This window comes from Zingiber officinale, chromosome 2B (genome assembly GCF_018446385.1).
Source record: "Zingiber officinale cultivar Zhangliang chromosome 2B, Zo_v1.1, whole genome shotgun sequence".
Taxonomy (NCBI): Eukaryota; Viridiplantae; Streptophyta; class Magnoliopsida; order Zingiberales; family Zingiberaceae; genus Zingiber; species Zingiber officinale.
This window is the reverse complement of record NC_055989.1, coordinates 50,239,734-50,258,995: the sequence shown is the minus strand read 5'-3', so window position 1 is coordinate 50,258,995 and position 19,262 is coordinate 50,239,734.

The following is a 19,262-nucleotide window of genomic DNA, read 5'->3' as shown; positions in this document are numbered from 1 at the left end:
AGCTGCTCGGCATGTCATGGGTACAGATTTACTGTGATTCTCAATTAGCATCACAACAGTTGATGGGTAAGTTTGAAATTAATAATGATCGACTCAAGTTATATGCAGAAGCCTTTGATAAGTTTAGAGATGCATTCTAGGAAGTTAATATACAGAAGATACCCCGAGCAGAAAATCAAGTACCTGATGAATTAGCAAAACTCGCATCAGCAGTGATACCTTGGAATCTAGATAAACCAGTAGAACAGACAATTTTAGTATCTTGTATTGAGAGAGTAGCTAATGCGGAGATACAAGGAGACTGGCGCGCGCCTATCATATTATTCTTGCAACAAGGTATCCTTCCTGCAGACGTAGAGCAAGCCAGGGTCTTTAAGAAGAAGGCTACTCGTTACACTCTAATAGTAGACCATCTATACAAGAGGGCCTTTTCTAGTCCCTTGCTTAAATGTATTGGAACAGACGATATAACCTACATTCTACAAGAAGTTCATCAGGGCTCATGTGGTAGTCACGCTGGGGGAAGATCTCTAGCTCACAGAATATTACTAGCCGGATATTTTTGGCCCACCTTACAGGAAGATGCAGCTCGACTTGTGCGAACATGTATATCTTGTCAAAAGCATCAAAATATTTCACATCATCCTACTCAACTGTTGAAAACCTCTATAGTTTCTTGCCCTTTTGATCAGTCAGACATGGATATAGTAGGACCCTTCCCTCTGGCAACTGCACAGAGAAAGTTTTTATTAGTAGCTGTGGATTATTTCTCCAAATGAGTAGAGGTAGAACCACTAGCGAGAATTACTGAAAACGCAACTATCAAGTTTCTATGGCAAAGCATTGTTTGGAGATTTGGTATCCCTCATAAATTGGTCTCTAATAATGGTAGACAGTTTCAAGGGAAAAAGATTGATGAATGGTGTGCAGGATACAACATTACACAGACTTTCACCTCTGTGGCATATCGACAGAGTAATGGTCAAACAGAGGTAACTAACAGGGAGATCATCAGAGGCCTCAAAACCAAGTTAGATCATGTTGGTAGTAGTTGGGTAGATGAGTTACCTAGTGTCCTATGGGCGTACCACACTACTCCTCGAGAAGCCACAGGGATTACTTCCTTTCAATTAGTAAATGACGGAGAAGCAATAGTTCCCATCGAAGTGGGAGTAGAATCAGACAGAAGAAGGCTATATGATGAAGAAGATAATGCTGGTCGGCGTCTTATGGAATTAGATTTGATAGAAGAGGCTAGAGACAAAGCAGCTACACGCCTTATATCATACAGACAACACATGAGGCAGAATTATAACAGAAGGGTCATCCCCCGATTCTTTCAAGTACGGATTTAGTATGGAAACACATCAAATCAGAGATGTTAGTAAATTGGCTCCTCAGTGGGGAGGACCATACAAGGTTATACAGAGCTTGCCTCAGGTTCTTACGATCTCCAAGATGCAGAAGGGAGAAATCTAGATAGACCTTGGAGCACTAATCACTTGCAACCACACAGAACCTAGCAAGTATGCCTGTAATTCATACATGTGTTCCATCTAAACTCATACTCGAAGTTTTACGAAATTTTATTTCTTCGCACGGATCCGTGGCATGGGAATTTTCGGGTTTTCGCAACGCAAAAAGCGGTTTTTGCGGCCCAAAAAACCCAACATCTTAATACTCTTGCCAAGCTGGTTTTGCACTTCATTCTTGAATTCTTTGAAATTTTCAAAGGATTCTGACTTATGTGTCATCAAATATACATAACCATATCTACTGAAATCATCAGTAAAGGTAATGAAGTACCTATAACCACCTCTGGCAGCGATATTGAAAGGGCCACATACATCACGATGTACTAACAAGTCAGTCGCTCTTTCGCTGTGTCCACTAAAGGGAGTCTTGGCCATCTTGCCCAATAGGCATGACTTTCATGTCTCATATGATTCAAAATTAAATGAGTCCAGCAAACCATCTTTACGGAGCTGGGATAAGCGTTTGTCATTTATATGACCTAAGCGACAATGCTAGAGATAGGTTTGGTTCATTTCATTTGATTTGAACCTTTTGGTATTTATATTATAGATGAGATTCTCTAAGTCTAGAATATAGAGTCCGTTCATCAGAGGTGCACTACAATAGAACATATCGTTTAAATAGACGGAATAACATTTGTTCTTTATGATAAAAGAAAAGCCTTTCTTGTCCAAACAAGAAACTAAAATTATGTTTTTAGTAAGAGCAGACACATAACAACATTCATCTAATTCTAGTACAAGCCCAGAGGGCAGAGATAGAAAGTAAGTCCCTATAGCAACTGTAGCAAAGCGTGCTCCATTGCCTACTCGTAGGTCCACCTCACCCTTCGTCAATGCCCTGCTATTTCTCAACGCCTGCACATTAGTACAAATGTGAGAAGCACATCTGGTATCTAATACCTATGATGAAGAAATAGAGAGATTAACTTCTGTTGGGTTCTTCGGGCCGCGAAAACCGCTTTTTCGCGTCGCGGAAACCCCGAGTCATCCAAAGCCATGGATCTCGTGCAAAGATTCGTAAACAAAATTTTCGAAAAAACCTTTTCTTGTACGAGTTTGTAAAAACTTTAGATCTACACTAAAGTTAAGATCATTACCCTTGTAGCGAAGCCCTTCGCGTTCCCGCTTGTCCAAGATGTTGCCGGATCTCTAGTTGTCAAAGTAGACAACCTCTATATGTATCCACACGGACACAAGTAGAAGGAGATGACCAAAACACAAGGTGTGCTAGCACCAATGGAGTGTTCGGCCAAGGAATGGGAGAAGGAGAGGAGTGAGCACCCAAGGGAGAAGAAGAGTGAATGAATCAATGAGAGGAAATTCAAAAAACCCCTTAGCCATCAAGTGGCCGGCCACTCTAGGAGGTGTAACCCCCACATTAATTCCAATTAATGTGGAGACCATTAAGAGTTGTAACCCCCATGAGGTGGCACTCTAGGATGATGTGGATCAACACTATTGGTCCACATCTTGCCACCTCACTAAATGACATGGCAACAAGTGTAACCTCCTCATTTAATGTGGGCCGGCCACATTAAATGCTTTGGAGACTTGTAACCTCCATGAGGTGGCACACATTGATGATGTGGAGCAATCCTATTGGTCCACATCTTGCCAACTCACTAGTGATGTGGCAAAAAGTCAAGTCAAACATGACTTTTTCTCTTCCTCTCAAATCAAGTCAAACTTGATCAAATCTTTCTCATGGTTGATCTAATCCAACCATATGATTCAAGCCAACTTAATATAATGAATCTAATTCATTAAATTAAGTTGATTTAATGAGTCATAATCTAAATTAGACTCATTGAATACATGAATCAACTTGAGTCCAACTCAATTAGCCCAATTTGGATTACTCTTAATCCAATATGATTCATCAAATGAATCTAATCCTCTTGGTTCATCATATGAACCAAATCTCCATCTAATTATCCTTAGTGTGTGACCCTATAGGTTCTTGTAACGTTGGCAATGCCCTAAACCCATTTAGGAGTATAAGTAATGAGCGGTATCTAGTAACACATCATTACTACCCAAGTTACAAGAATGTCGAGATCCGACATCACCTTGTGACTACCAATTGTGACTCCTCACAAAATATGTGACATTGTCCTTCTATCCTAGACATCTAGATTGATCAATATGAGACATAGACCGTGTCATCCTCTAATCAATCTAAATCTTGAACTCCAAGTAGACTCACTCGATCAAATAAGCTCAACATCTCATGTTGACTCATTTGGGCATGGCCATGCACTTAGTGGTCTCACTCTATCAAGAATACCAATGTCGCTCCCGTCATATGGGAGGGATAGATCCCATCTACATCACTCACATCCCTCTACATAATTCGTTATATACCCAGTAATTGCCTTTATAGTCCACCAAGTTACGGGTGACGTTTGACGAAACCAAAGTACATAACTCCTTATGTAGGGATCCATGGTGACTTCAGGTCAAAGGACTAATAGTCATACTAATAGCCACATGAGAAAGTATATGACACCCATATAACGATCCATGATACTTTCTCATGACGGGTCATTCAGTATACATTCTCTAATGCATACCCATGTGTCAGCCTGATATCTCTATATCCATGACTTGTGAGATCAAGTCATCGAGCTGACCTATATGCTAGTCTTATTGTATTAACATTGTCCCTGAATGTTAATACTCGACTAGGAATGATTTAGAGTAGTGTTCCCTATATCATCTCACTATCGATTCAACCAATCGATTGATATAGGTAAGAACCTTCTACTCAAGGACGTTACTATACTTATTTTATCTGGCACTAATACAAATAAGCATAATAACCAAAACCCAAATGCCTTAATATATATACAAGAATATGATATACATGAGTCCATACAATAATCAAATGATTGGCTCTAGGTCTCTAACTAACAACTTCTATAACATATATACCTGAAGTAGAAGTCTCACTTCGCTTCTTCTTAAGATCTTCCAGGTAAACTTTGTAGTTCCTCTTCCAGTGCCCGGTCTGACCGCAGTGGAACCAGGTAGCATCCTTGGCGACCCCTCCTTTGGGTTTCAGTGCCTTGCCTTTGCCCTTGGCTTGAGACTTTCCCATACCCTTAGGCTTGCCCTTGCCTTTGTGCCTTTGCACCATCAAAATGGAGTTGGGCTTAACCGTCTTAAGGTTGAGCTTAGCAGTTCTCAACATACTCAGAAGCTCAGGCAGTGGCTTGTCAATTTCATTCATGTTGTAGTTCATGACGAATTCACTGTAGCTCTCTGGCAATGATTGCAAGATCAAGTCAGTGGCCAGCTCTTGGCCAAGTGGGAATCCCAACCTCTGTAGGTTCTCTATGTACCCAATCATCTTGATACATATGGGCCTACGGGAGTCCCGTCTTGCATCTTGCACTGAAATAGTACCTTAGAGATCTCGAATCTCTCATGCTTTGCTTGCCCATGATATAGTTGACGAAGATGTTCAACAATATCATAAGAACCCATCAACTTGTGTTGCTTCTGAAGCTCAGAGTTCATGGTTGCGAGCATGAGACATGACACATCTAATGCGTCATCTCGATGCTTCTTATAAGCATCTCTGTTAGCTTGCGTGGCAGTGGCAGGAGGTGCCTCGGGAATGGGCTGCTCCAGGACGTACAGTTTTCTTTCTTGAGTGAGAACTATTCTCAGATTCCTGTACCAGTCCAGGAAATTAGCTCCATTGAGCTTGTCCTTATGAAAGATAGAACGCAGAGAGAAGGTGTTCGTGTTTGTCGACATGACAATCTATAACAGAAAAATGCAGAAAATAAATATCATAATCCACTAATCATTTAATTAGGCCTTTAACTAAATGATGCTCCCACTGAATTATAGAACTTTTGTAGAATCAAGTCATGGATGTGGTCAAACCACACCTACTAGATTCTAACCAACTAGCTATAATTCTTGCGGGACAAGATCCACATCATACTACGCCTTGAGTTAGCTTTGGCTAAATCGCCCAAGACTTAGTATGATCGGTAGGTAACTAATTACCAATTACATCTCTATGCAACTCTTGTTTATAGGATCAAGATCCGCATGTATATTAAAACTTGAGTTAGCTTTGGCTAAATCGCCCAAGAGTTAATATAAATGTGATTTTGACCTATCTACCAACCATTGAAAAATGCCTATAGTTAAACCCGATCCAATTGAGGTTAACGAGTTTTACTCAATCTGATTGAGTTTGTACTCACCCAAGCGTTGATAGGCGGGACCAAGATTGTCCCTCCGCACCCTACCAAGATAATATGCGTTGCTCTGCTTTGGCAGATTCAACAACAACATGTGATCGAGGTAGTGATGGGTATCATGGCATGGTAGGCATTTTGAGTTGACGCAATTAAGATCTAATTTAATCGTTGATGTGTATCATATACGCGATTAAGATCTAATCTAATCGTCAAGGCACTAATTAATTACTCTACTCTAGCATGCATCACATACACACACAAAAGCAATTAATTAAACTGTGATTAGGTCATGGCCCTACTACGATCTTCTCAAGACAATGAGAAGACCAGACGATCAACCTAAGGTCAACAGCTTCTCCAAGCTCCTCCCTTTGACCGCCATGTGTTGCTCGCACCCTCCTCGTAACTCCTCGAGTGGACCTTCCACAGCTCCATTTTGTACATTACAAAGATGAAACTCGAGTTACATTCGAGTCTAAACTATTTTACATCAGGAAATAAAATAGAAATGCACAACGCGCAGGTCGCGTATCAATCATACAAAAAATGGCGCGCAGGCCATATTATAATTACAACACCTGTAACCAATCCAATTGGGGTTTTTTGGGCTATGACCATCACAAATCATACATAATTCTAAATTCTGTATTTTATATAAATTTATGTAATTTTTTTTACTATTTTTATGATTTTATGAGTCGTAACTTCCCGGCGGTCCCGTTTAGCGATTTTTGGGCGCGATCGCAGGACAATGCCACTTGCGGGGTTAGGGGCAGCACCCCTTTTTGCAAAATGAGTCTCTCGAGTGTCCCACAACGATCTTACAGCGCCTTTAGCCGCTGTCCCAAAACATTTTGGGTGAGACCTTACCGTTACGGAAGGTGTTTCTCGGTAGTCGAAGCCTACAAGTGTTCAAACACTTGTTGCTTCGCTTCTACGAGAAGAAACCCCTCTATGTGTATCCACACGAACAAAAGGTGGAGAAGAAACCTTAGAGTGTGCTAGCACTCTTGAAGGTTTCGGCCAAGGTGAAGGAGAGGGAGAGAAGAAGATGAGAGGAAGAAGATGAAGTTGCACACAACAAAATGTAACTCACACAATGAATTAAGTGGCCGGCCACTTCAAAGGAGGGGTTTTAAACCTCCAAGGGATATCAAGAGTCACAACTCTTGATCTCCCTCATGATGTGGCACACATATAAGCCAACCTTGATGATGTGGAACATCATCATTGGTCCACCTTATGCCAACTCACAAATGAGATAGCAAATGGTCAAGTCAAACTTGACCCTTCATCTTCCCTCTCAAGTCAAGTCAAACTTGACCTCTTCTCTCCCATGGTTGATCAAATCTAACCATTTGATTCAAACCAATTTAATTTAATGAATCTATATTCATTGAATTAAATTGACTCAATGAATCCAAATCTAATTAGACTCATTTAACACATGAACCAAATTGAGTCCAACTCAATTAGTTTAATTTGGATTACTCTTAATCTAATTTGGTTCATCACATTAACCTAATCCTCTTGGTTCATCATAAGAACCTAATCTCCATCTAATTGCCCTTTGTGTGTGACCCTATAGGTTCTTGTAATGTTGGCAATGCTCCTAAACCCATTTAGAAGCATAAGTAATGAGCGGTATCTAGCAACACATCATTACTACCCAAGTTACAAGAATGTTGAGATCCAACATCACCTTGTGACTACTAATTGTGACCCTTCACAATATATGATAATGTCCTTCTATCCTTGACATGTTGATTGATCAATATGAGGCATAGAAGGTGTCATCCTCTGATCAATCTAAATCTTGAACTCTAAGTAGACTCACTATAATGAAATGAGCTCAATATCTCATATTGACTAACGATGTCAAGAATAACGATGTCACTCCCGTTATATAGGAGGGATAGTCCCATCTACATCACTCACATCCCTCCGCATAATTTGTTACATACCTAGTAATCACCTTTATAGTGCACCCAGTTACGGGTGACGTTTGACGAAGCCAAAGTATGCAACTCCTTATGTAGAGAACCATGGTGACTTCAGGTCCAAGGACTAATGGTCATACTAATAGCCACATGAGAAAGTATATGACACTCATATAATGATCCATAATACTTTCTCATGGCGGGTCATTCAGTATACATTCTCCAATGCATACTCATGTGTCAACTTGATATCTCTCTATATCCATGACTTGTGAGATCAAGTCATCGAGTTGACCTACATGCTAGTCTCGTGGCATTATCATCTCACCATCGATTCAACCAATCGATTGATATAGATAAGAACATTTTACTCAAGGACGCTATTATACTTAGTTATTTGGTACTAATACAAGTAAGTATAATAACCAAAACAAATGCCTTTATATACATAGGAATATGATACAATGAGTCCATACAACAATTATCATATGATTGGCTCTAGGGCTCTAACTAACAGTCCCAATGATGCGTCCAGCAAACTCAGCTCCGAATTCAGGAGAAGCAAGATACTCCAAACGCTGACTCTCCCAACGCTTTTCCTCATCTGTCTTATAGTCTTGTAGCTCTGAGGTAAGGTGTTCTGACTTAGCTTTAAAATTATCCATTTATGCCTTAACATGATCCAACTCTTAGATAAAAAATCCGCCTCTGAGGCTTGAGCTTTCAGCTACTGTTGTAGTTGCAATAACCCAAAATTTTGCGAGGCCAATTCTTTAGCTGAATCAGGGGATCGAGGACGAGAAGTTCCCAATTGAGTCAAAAGGGTAGACCTGAGGGTGGCATCTGAAAACGACTTTATTTTTCAAGGCCACCTCAACACTCAATTGAGAGGAGAGGCTCTGTATCTGTAACTCCAAAGTCCTTTTCTTCTCATCTTTAGTCTTTATCAGTTGCTGATGATTTTGCAAATCTTTCTCTAGAAGGATTGTCTATTGGGCCTGGGAGTCTATCCTTTCCTTTAATCGGTTGATTTCTCCACTAAAAAAAGGAGGGGCTGCTTCTAAAGCCCTTATTTGATCCCTTAAAATTCTATTCTCTTAATCTAACTCAGTAGCCAGGATGCCCATGTGAAAACTCGAGGCCATGAACTAAGTAAAAGCAGTAACACAATTACATAACTGTAATTATAAAATAAGGAGATATATCCGAAATACTTACAGTAAACGCTTGACGATTGTGAAGGTCTTCCTGTTAGGAAACACTCTTGCCTTTTAGAAAGTCTTGGCCACTATCCAAGCTCCAGCTATCGAGTCATGCAATTGAAGGATCCCGTAAGTAGAAGGGGGTACATTTTTCCTCATCACAGAGGGCACGCATTGGGCTTGCCGAAATAGAAGTTTAGGAGGAGCGGAAGATGAGGGACCAGTAGAGGAAGTGTTAAACCCCGTGATAGTTTTGATGTGATCAACCAAGTTTAGGTTAGGTCCTGCTTTATGTTTGATCCCTGTGTCTGAGTGTGTAGGAGCTTAGGAGCGCAGGAAGTCGAGCGGAAGATGCAGCTAGCCAGAAGGACGGCACGGGAATGGAGCCGATGGGCTCAGTGCGTCCGAAGGACGAGAGAGCTGTGGAAGAGTACACCCGGTGGACGAGAAGAGCATGCACGGTGTTCGAGGGACGTAAAGCCGGGAAGGAAGACTGCTCGAGGAGAAGGCCGGGAATTGGATTCGGGTGAGCCCTATTCCGGTAGGCCGCAATCACCCAAGGAGCCGAACCGAAGCAAGTCAACAGGAAGTTGACTTGTCAATGGTTCGGTCGACCGAACCCCTTGATCTGTAGACCGAACCCTTCTTTATCAGAAACTAACCTCAGCAGACACGTCAGATGCCACGTCAGAGGCTGAACGTTGGTGGAGCTTATTGGTCGACCGAACATGCTGATCGGTCGATCGAATCGAAGTTAATCCAGAGACTTAGTCGAGCAAGATGATCGGGCTAACTCAGCTGGAAGACCGTTAGCCGATCGGTCGACCGAACATAAGGATCGGTCGACCGAACAAAAGCTTTATCCTCAGAGACTGCACCTGGACGAAAGACTTGGCAGGTACAGCAGGTTCGGTCGACCAAACCTGGGGATCGGTCGACCGATCCCTCTCGAGTCAAACCTGATCCCGAAGGTTCAGGTTATCTGATAATTACTAGAACCCCTATATAAAGGGGGTCTCAGGTAGCTATTCAAAACAACGACTTAAGAACGAAGTTCAACTCTGTAATTACTGTTTAAGCAACCTCTGTGCTTTCAAAGTGTATAAGGCTTCTCCGCCTTCAAAGAAGAAGTTTCTTACTGCGCTTTCCATCGCCCTGGATTAACAACCCTCTTGGTTGTAACCAGGTTAAGATTCTGTCTTCACTTCTCTTTCTATTATTAAGTGTTGCTTTATTTTAAGAGTTGAAAAGCTTAGAGAAGGGTAACTTTTATTTGCAGGCAATTCACCCTCTTCTTGCCGGTCTCCGCTGCACCAACAGGAAGGAGGTAGGGATTCAGAAGAAGGTGGAGGCTCAACGTTGAGAGTCACAAGACTGCTTGGGTTAGAAGCGTGGGGAGGTAATGCTAAAGGAAGAGATCCAGAAGGTGGTTCGGAGGTAGTATCTTGAGAAATAAGACGAGAAGACCTTTTACAAGGGATTCTTTTGGCCCTCGCCTTAGATTGAAGGGAAAAGAAGGCAAGGGGAAGCTGAGGAGATTCAAGTGTGGTTGGTATTACCTTAGGAGCGGAGACAACTGGGGGAACTGTAAAAATTAGTAAATCGGGTCGCATCATGTTAAGGGCCAAGTTATAATGAAAGCGACTGGGGGGTGCTGGTCCCTTACCTCTCTCGTAGGAAATCTCGGAGGTCGTGATCGGGACTTGTGTAAACTCAGATATGATAATCGGAGGTCAATTGTTTTTTACGGTAAGATGTTGCGTGCGTCGGACAATAAAGGGACTCTCTTCTTCAGAAGATTCATCAGCCTCAGTAGGAGTCTCATGAAAAGGAAGCAATCCAAGAGAAGAAGAACGACGATTAAGACGGTGCCGCCGTAATAGTTCTTCGCCCAATTTGGCTATAACTGAGTTAGTTAGCCCCGGATGTTTGTACATGAAAGAGGGAAGAATAGCATCAACTGAGAAAAACAGGAATTAAGAAGATGAGGTAAAGATAATAGGAGATTAATGAACATGGGTATAAGTATTGAACTCACCAAAAGAAGCCTCCAATTCTATATCCATGAAGCTTATTCCAAAGATAAATAACAAGCCTTCAACGATCAATGGAGGCAAGCTAAACTTGACCCCTCGTAGCTTTGACATAGAAGGGTTAAATGTCAGATCAATGGACCTTGTCTCAGAAGGGGGAGAAGGAGGAAGAACTCATCGCCAGACTATGGGGTATAGGGGAGGAGAAGGAAGTTGTAAGAAGAAAAACTTTTGTCTCCATTCTACTTGAGGGGGAATGTGACAGAATAAACTGGTCTTAGGACGACTTTGAAATTTGAAAAGACTATCCTCTACATGACGGAGAACGAAAAATTGATTGAAGAAGCGAGGAGTAGGAGGAAAATCCAGTATTTGGGAGACAGCAATGAAGCCCGATAGGATGGAAAAAGATTGAGGAATAAGTTGGTTCAAGGGTACATCGAAGTAGGAGCTTACATCCACAAAGAAAGGGTGTAGAGGAAGTCGAAAGCCTGCCAAAATTTGCTCCCAAAAGATGGCGATGCTACCTGTAGGAGGAAGGTGGGGGTGATCCTCGGGAGTAAGAAGGGCTACATATGAAGGAAAGCCATAATCCAGGCCAAGCACACAAACCTCTGCCTCACTGGCATCGGAAGAGCGGCTAACAAACCATTCGGTAGCTGAGGAATAAGAAGCCATCATAAGCAAAGGACCAGAGAAGGGTTCTGGAGGCGCTAATTGAGCAGGGATGGTGGAAATGGCGTGAGGAGGAAGACGAAGAGAAAAACCCTTAAGTGGTTTCTTTCTTTTTTTTTTCTTTTATTTTTCCTCATGACCGAAATCTACCAATCTCTAAACTAGGTTTTAAGTGGCCTAAAGCATGGAAAACCTAAGTAAGTTTCATGGCAAAAATTACTAAGAACATCATATACAAATTTGGTTCATAAACAAGCTAGGACCCTTGTGATCCTACATGTCATATATCATGTAACTAAATTCTCTATACCCTAATTAAGCATGAGAGCATTAAACAACTTTCATATCTTAATATCACAGAGGTCTTGAGCATGTTAAAATTTTGTTTAAGCTTTTCTAAGCTATCCATCTTATCATGGCCGAAAATCTTAATGAAGAGTTCATGAATTTCTAGCAATATTCGACATGCAATTCTTTAAGAGAACTCTATATTCTATCATATAAACATGGTTACCTAAATTTAAAGGTCTTCCTAACCCTAAGCTCTTTTCTTGGCCGAAACATATGAGTGGGTTTCTTTTGGTTCCAAGTAACTTTCAAGCAAGAAAAACCAATAAAAGACCCTTAGTAATTCATGGAGGGAATCTTGTACTAGTTTGGTTAAACAATGATTTCCCTAACCTCTTTAAAATATTTTTGGCCGAAATTCTAGGGTTAGGTACTCCTCTGACCAAGCATCATATAGGTATAAAAACATGAAGGAAAACCTTCCTACATAGCATAGAAAAATATCATGAAATGAGGACTTGTTTAAACCTTCCTAGATTTGAAAACTCTTCTTTGGCCGAATTTTTCTTAAATTCTATTCTAGGTTTTCTACTCCTCATAAAATCCGAAAAGTACATAAAACGCCTTGTACCACAGGTGAGGGGAAGCTTACATCCTTTTCGCTTGTGGATCTAAGGTGTGGCTACTTCTTCTAGTTCCCTTCCCTTGATTCCCTTGCTAAGTCCTCCTTGTATCTTAGGCTTTCTTAGGAGAAAACCTTGGCTTGGGGCCGAAGATGGAGGAGAGGGGACTGAGGGTTCGGTGAGGGAGAGGGAGGATGAGGGAAAATGAGAGAAAAATAGAATTTTCCCTTTACATCATCTTTTTTTTTTTTTTATATTAAGGGGGAAGAGGTAGCAAAAATTGGTTTTTGCTTTCCTTCTCCTTTAACCCATTTTCTATTTTCTTTTATTTATTTTATTTTCTAATTTATTCTCATCATTTATGATGAGAACAAGGGGGAATGAATCCCCTTCATTCTCCATTTAATGTCACGGCAAGAGAGGGAAATGAGAGAGAAAGGGAGGAAGGCAAGTTGCCTTTCTCTTGCTCTTTTCTTGCTTTCTCTTTTTAGATCTTTACTCCTATCTTTATCATGCATTCCCTTTCCTTGCTATCAATATCTTCTCTCTATCCCAATTGGTTTCTACTAATTAATTCTATAAATTATAATATAAGAGGTTCAAGGTTCAATCCTTGACTACTCCCTATTTTTATTTCTTTTTGGTTCAACATTCTACTAATATTTTCTAAGGCAAATTCATCATTCTCTTATTTATCTTAAAATCTTAGTGGGTGTTACAATCTTCCCATATTCTCAAATTCTTGTTAATGACCGCACGAAGTAAAAAGGACAAGGTTCGATTGACCACTTCAGTTTGCCCATCAGTTTGGGGGTGACAAGTAGTAGAGAACAATAATTTAGTTCCTAATTTCCCCCACAAAGTCTTCCAAAAATAACTCAAAAATTTTGCATCTCTATCAGAGACAATGGTCCTAGGCATGCCATGCAACCTAATAACCTCTTTAAAGAACAATTCAGCTATATGCGATGCATAATCGGTTTTATGACATGGAATGAAATGTGCCATTTTAGAGAATCTGTCTACCACAACAAAAATTGAATCTCTCCCCCTTTTGGTCCGGGGTAATCCCAAAACAAAGTCCTTTGAAATATCAGTCTAAGGTTCACTAGGTATAGGTAAAGGAGTATACAAGCCATGGGGTTTCAATTTAGATTTAGCTTGTTTGCAAGTGATGCACTTCTCACAAATTCTTTCCACGTCACGTTTAATATGAGGCCAAAAGAAATGATCCTGTAAAACCCCTAAAGTCTTAGTAACGCCAAAATGACCCATCAATCCACCACCATGGGCTTCCCTAGTGAATAATTCACATAACGAACACATAGGCACACACAATCTATTTTCACGAAATAAAAACCCATCATGCCTATAGAACTTACCAAATGCAACCTTATCACATGCTTTGAACACCTCAGAAAAATCAGTATCGTTAGTATATAAATCCTTGATATATTCAAATCCAAGTAACTTCGTATCTAAAGTGGACAGTAAAGCATACCTTCGAGATAGTGCATCAGCAACTACGTTCTCCTTTCTTTGCTTGTATTTGATCACATAAGGAAATGTCTCAATGAATTCTACCCATTTAGCATGGCGTCGGTTCAACTTAGGTTGGCTCTTCAAATGCTTTAGAGATTGATGATCTGTGTGAATCACGAATTCTTTTGGCCATAGGTAATGTGGCCATGTCTTCAATGCTCTCACCAATGCATACATTTCCTTGTCATATGTGGGATAGTTGAGAGTGGCTCCACTCAACTTCTCACTGAAATAAGCAATGGGTCTCATTTCCTGCATAAGCACAACACCTATACCAACACCAGAAGCATCACATTCGATTTCAAAGGTTTTAGAAAAATCTGGTAGGATTAGTAAAGGAGCAGAACTTAGCTTTTCTTTCAAAGTGTTGAAGGCCCTCTCTTGCTCCTCTCCCCACTTGAGTGACTCATTTTTCTTGATGACTTTAGTAAGAGGAGCTGCAATATTGCTAAAATCACGAACAAACCGTCGATAGAAGCTGGCCAAACCATGGAAACTCCTCACTTGGCTAATTGTTGTCGGTTTTGGCCACTCTTGGATTGCTTTCACCTTTTCCTCATCCATCTCAACGTCTTTAGTACTAACAACAAAACCAAGAAACACGACTTTCTCCCTACAAAAGGAACATTTAACGAGGTTAGCAAAAAGCTTTTCTTCTTTTAGCACACTCAAAACTAACCTTAAATGTGTAACATGCTCTTCTAAGCTTCTGCTATAAATCAAAATATCATCAAAATACACAACTACAAATTTTCCTAAGAAAGCACGCAAAACATGGTTCATCAAACGCATAAAAGTGCTAGGAGCATTAGTTAAGCCAAAAGGCATTACTAACCATTCATATAAGCCATGTTTGGTTTTAAAACCAGTTTTCCATTCATCACCTTCCTTCATCCTAATCTGATGATATCCACTCCTAAGATCAATTTTTGTGAACACACAAGAACCATGCAATTCATCAAGTATATCATCAATCCTAGGAATTGGATGGCAATACTTTACCGTGATGTTGTTGATGGCTCGACAATCCACACACATCCTCCATGTTCCATCCTTCTTGGGAACTAGTAACACAGGCACGGCGCAAGGACTCATGCTTTCTTGAACATACCCCTTTTCTAATAATTCATTAACTTGCCTCTGAAGTTCCTTTACTTCCTCCGGATTGCTTCTATAGGCAGGTCGATTCGAAATGGAGGCACCAGGTATGAAGTCAATTTGGTGCTCAATTCCTCTAATGGGAGGTAAACCATGCGGAACCTCTTCAGGAAAGACCTCCTCGAATTCCTGTAAGAGAGAAACAATAACACTAGGCAAAAAATTGTTAAGGTCGTTAGTGCTCAAGAGTGCCTCCTTATACAAAAGGATAAGGGGCAGCTGATTTGAAAACAAAGCTCGCTTAATCTCACTTTTTTTTGCATAAAAAATATTTTTCTTTCTCTCTCCTTTTTTTTCCTTGCCCACTCCTTTTGTCTCTTTCCTCTCATTTTTCTTTCCCTCTTCTTCTTTTTTCTCAATTTATTCTCTCAATTCCTTTTTCTTTCTTCTTTTCATTTGCTTTTTGTAGTCTCAAATGGTCCTCCATAACTTGTCTTGGAGTCAACGGTACAAGAATAATAGGTTGCCCTTTCAAAGTAAAACTATACTTATTTGTGAGGCCATCATGTGTTACCTTTCGATCGAATTGCCAAGGTCTTCCCAACAATAGATGGCATGCATGCATGCGAACCACGTCACACAACAACTCATCTTCATATTTGCCAATGGAGATTGCTACCAAGACTTGTTTTGTTACCTTGATTTCTCCGCAATCATTTAGCCACTGGAGTCGATAAGGTCGCGGATGTTTCCGAGTTGGTAGTGACAATTTTTCCACCAAATCAGTACTTGCCACATTGGTGCAACTCCCCCCATCAATAATAACACTACAAACCTTGTTATTGAAAAAGCAACACGTATGAAACAAGTTTTCCCTTTGATTACCTTCTTCCTCCTTAGCTTGTAAATTGAGAACTCGTCGGGCCACCAATAAGTCTCCGATAACAGCATGTTGTTCATCATCACTGTCCTCTTTTTGTGGCACTTCTTCAACTATTTCATCCTCATCTTCCGACTCAAGTTCACCTTGGACATTTATTAGCATCACCCTTTTGTTCACACATTGACTAGCTATATGACCATGCCCTTGACATTTAAAACACTTGATATCACGAGTTTTGGATGAAATGAGCTCGCGATTACCTTGAGTAGTAGATGGTGTAGGTTTGGGCTTCTTGAAGGATTCAAACTTTGGCTTATTTTGAGGTTGTTCCTCCTTTCTTGGAGCTGTCCGCCATTTGCCATGAGTAGTCATTGGTTGCCCCCTCCTAGCCAATCCTCTCCTCTTGAGTTGTTGTTCCACTTTTTGTGCTTGGTGGACCATGTCTGACAGCTCAACATAATGCTGCAATTCAACAATATCAGCAATTTCTGGGTTTAAACCATATAAAAATCTGGCCATGGTGGCTTCCCGATCTTCATCGATATTAGCTCGGATCATGGACAACTCCATCTCCTTGAAATATTCATCCACACTTTTGGAGCCTTGAGATAACCTTTGAAGCCGCTGATATAAGCTTCTATAATAATGGCTGGGTACAAACCTCCTTCTCATGAGCACTTTCATCTCCTCCCAAGTGGACACAGGTTTCTCTCTATTCCTTCTTCGAGTCATCACCACTTGATCCCACCAAACAATAGCATAATCAGTGAATTCAATGGCAGCTAAGTTAACCTTTTTGAACTCTGAGAATTCATGACAGTCAAATACCATTTCCATCTTAGTTTCCCATTCCAAGTAAGCTTCTGGGTCATTTCTCCCTTGGAAGGTTGGAATCTTCATCTTAATCCCTCCTAAATCATTATTTCTTCTAGTTCCGTTTCTATATCCTCGATGTCCAATCTTGCCTCGACTGTAGTTTTGCTCATCAAAGTCTTCCACAATAACCTCTTCATCTTCTTCGACATCAATCCCTTGGGCATGTCTTCGTTGTGGTCTAGTAATACAGTCTTGTTGATGTCTTCTTGGTGTTCCATCCTCCACCCGATCCAACCTCTCATGGATAGATTCTAATTCCGCCCTCATCATCCGCTGCATCTCCCCCATCAATGCTTGAAATTGCAGGTTCAAAAGTGGCCTAGCCCCCTCATTTGCTCCATCCTCCTGGTTGTTGGACATGGCTGCAAAATGAAAGAAAACCTCACAAGCACTCAACTCACGTTTGGGTGGTAGCTCTCAATTGATGATATCTCTCAGTTCTTGATCAAACTCTAGAACAAATCAGAATATCACGTAGCAATTCAAAAGATACCACCGAAACTTATGATGGCAGAATTTTAAGAGAAAATGAAAGAGTAGAAGTTTGAGAATAAGGAAAACAAGAAAAGAATTGTTGAAGACAATTTACTTCGATTCACACAAGCAGTTCTTTTTTTTTGTGCTTTCTTCTTCTTCTTCTTTTTTTTTTTTTGTCTTTTCGATGCGCTCTTTTTTTTTCTATTTTTTTTCCATGATTTTTTTTTTTTTACTTTTGGCTGAACAACAAGTAAAATAGATAGATTTGCACTTGCCTTTGAACCGAAGCTCTGATACCAGATGATACGAACCCCACCACCAAATGTGATGGAACCCGAGACAAAGGTGGATAGAACCCCCAAGAACTAAACGACAAGAGTGTGAGCCTTGACCCGTAACCAAGAATTGGCACGAACCAAGCCTACGAAGAAAAGAAACGCCACACCGAGGGGTGATAAGTTTCTATGGGTTGAACGCCACGAGAGTAGACTTGATAAGTTCAGCAAGTTCTTTCAAGAACTAAGAGAGCACACAATCTCACCAAAAACTAAGTTGCTTCATACTAAGATGTCCCTCCCTTATATAATGGGAGTGAATAAGGAAAAATAAAAGATAAGTACATGCACAATTAGAGTCTCAATGTTGCATGTCTCATGCAAGCTATCTAGAAACCCAAAACAAAATAAATGCATGCACAATTAGAGTCCCTAAGTTGCATGCTTCATTAAACAATCTAAAATACTTAAGTCTTCATGCATGAACGATTTCCCATGTTTTGCATGCTTATTTGCGTTCTTCCATTAAGCGTGACCATTCATGGATGGTTATACCCGATTACGTGGATTAGGCCACGACTAGCAGTTGCGATTATCTTGGTTTCTCCTTGCTCATAGTCCTCCCAATGTTTTATGATTAGCCCATTTAGTGCTTCCTTGAAACGCTTTGCCCGTAGTCTTATAATTGGGCCTTCCGGAAGTGATAACTGATCTCTCCTATCTTCAGCCCTTGGGCATATATCAGAAGGAAGGCCAGTAGAGGTGTAGGTAGATCAGAGGGTACACAAAAGGAGGTGCGCTTATGTTGCGCCATTTCCTAGAACACTAATCCTAAGTAAATATGAGATCCCGAAGAGGATGAAGATTCGCCTTTTAACATACCTGATCCGGTAGTAAGAGCGGGCCCCCCCCCTTTTTTCTTGCAAAGTCAACGCCAAGTGGAAGTCACCGGAACAGCCGCCCACCCAGAGGAGAATGTGGTCCGACCGGACGGACGGCCATAGAGGGCCGGTCCGATTGGACTGCCGGCCGGCCGATGAAATCGAGTACCCGGAAAGGTCCGGCCGGTTTGCACTCATAGTTGGTAGGCACCCTGTCAAATCGGGGTTCCGACGCTCAGTTAAAAAGGTCATGGGCCGAGCTGACCTTTTGACCGATCACAGTCATAAAGCACCCCTGTTTGTTAGTCTCCACAAAGCACAAGTAAACCACTGCGGATGTCCGGTCGGATGTTTAGGTATCTTTCCGCTCGGACTACAAGTTTGGAGCAAAGGAAATGGCCAGAGGATTTCTTTCTCCAACAACCTGTAGGTTTCACGTGTGTGTCATGCTCCAAATCTTGTGACAGGGGATTCTGCTGTCCCATCGAGGGCATGCTTTGACTGTAGCGATATGGGTCAGGTAAGCTTTCTGACAGCCGCATACCTAGGATAGGACAGGGGACACTTATGCACCTTGGTACACGTGCCCGAACCTTTCACAGCTCTATATAAAGAACCTCAGGTTTCATCGACAGGAGAGGATGGTATGTACTCTGAGACTTCTGGAGCCACCTTGTTCATCGTGATTTACCTGACTTGAGCGTCGGA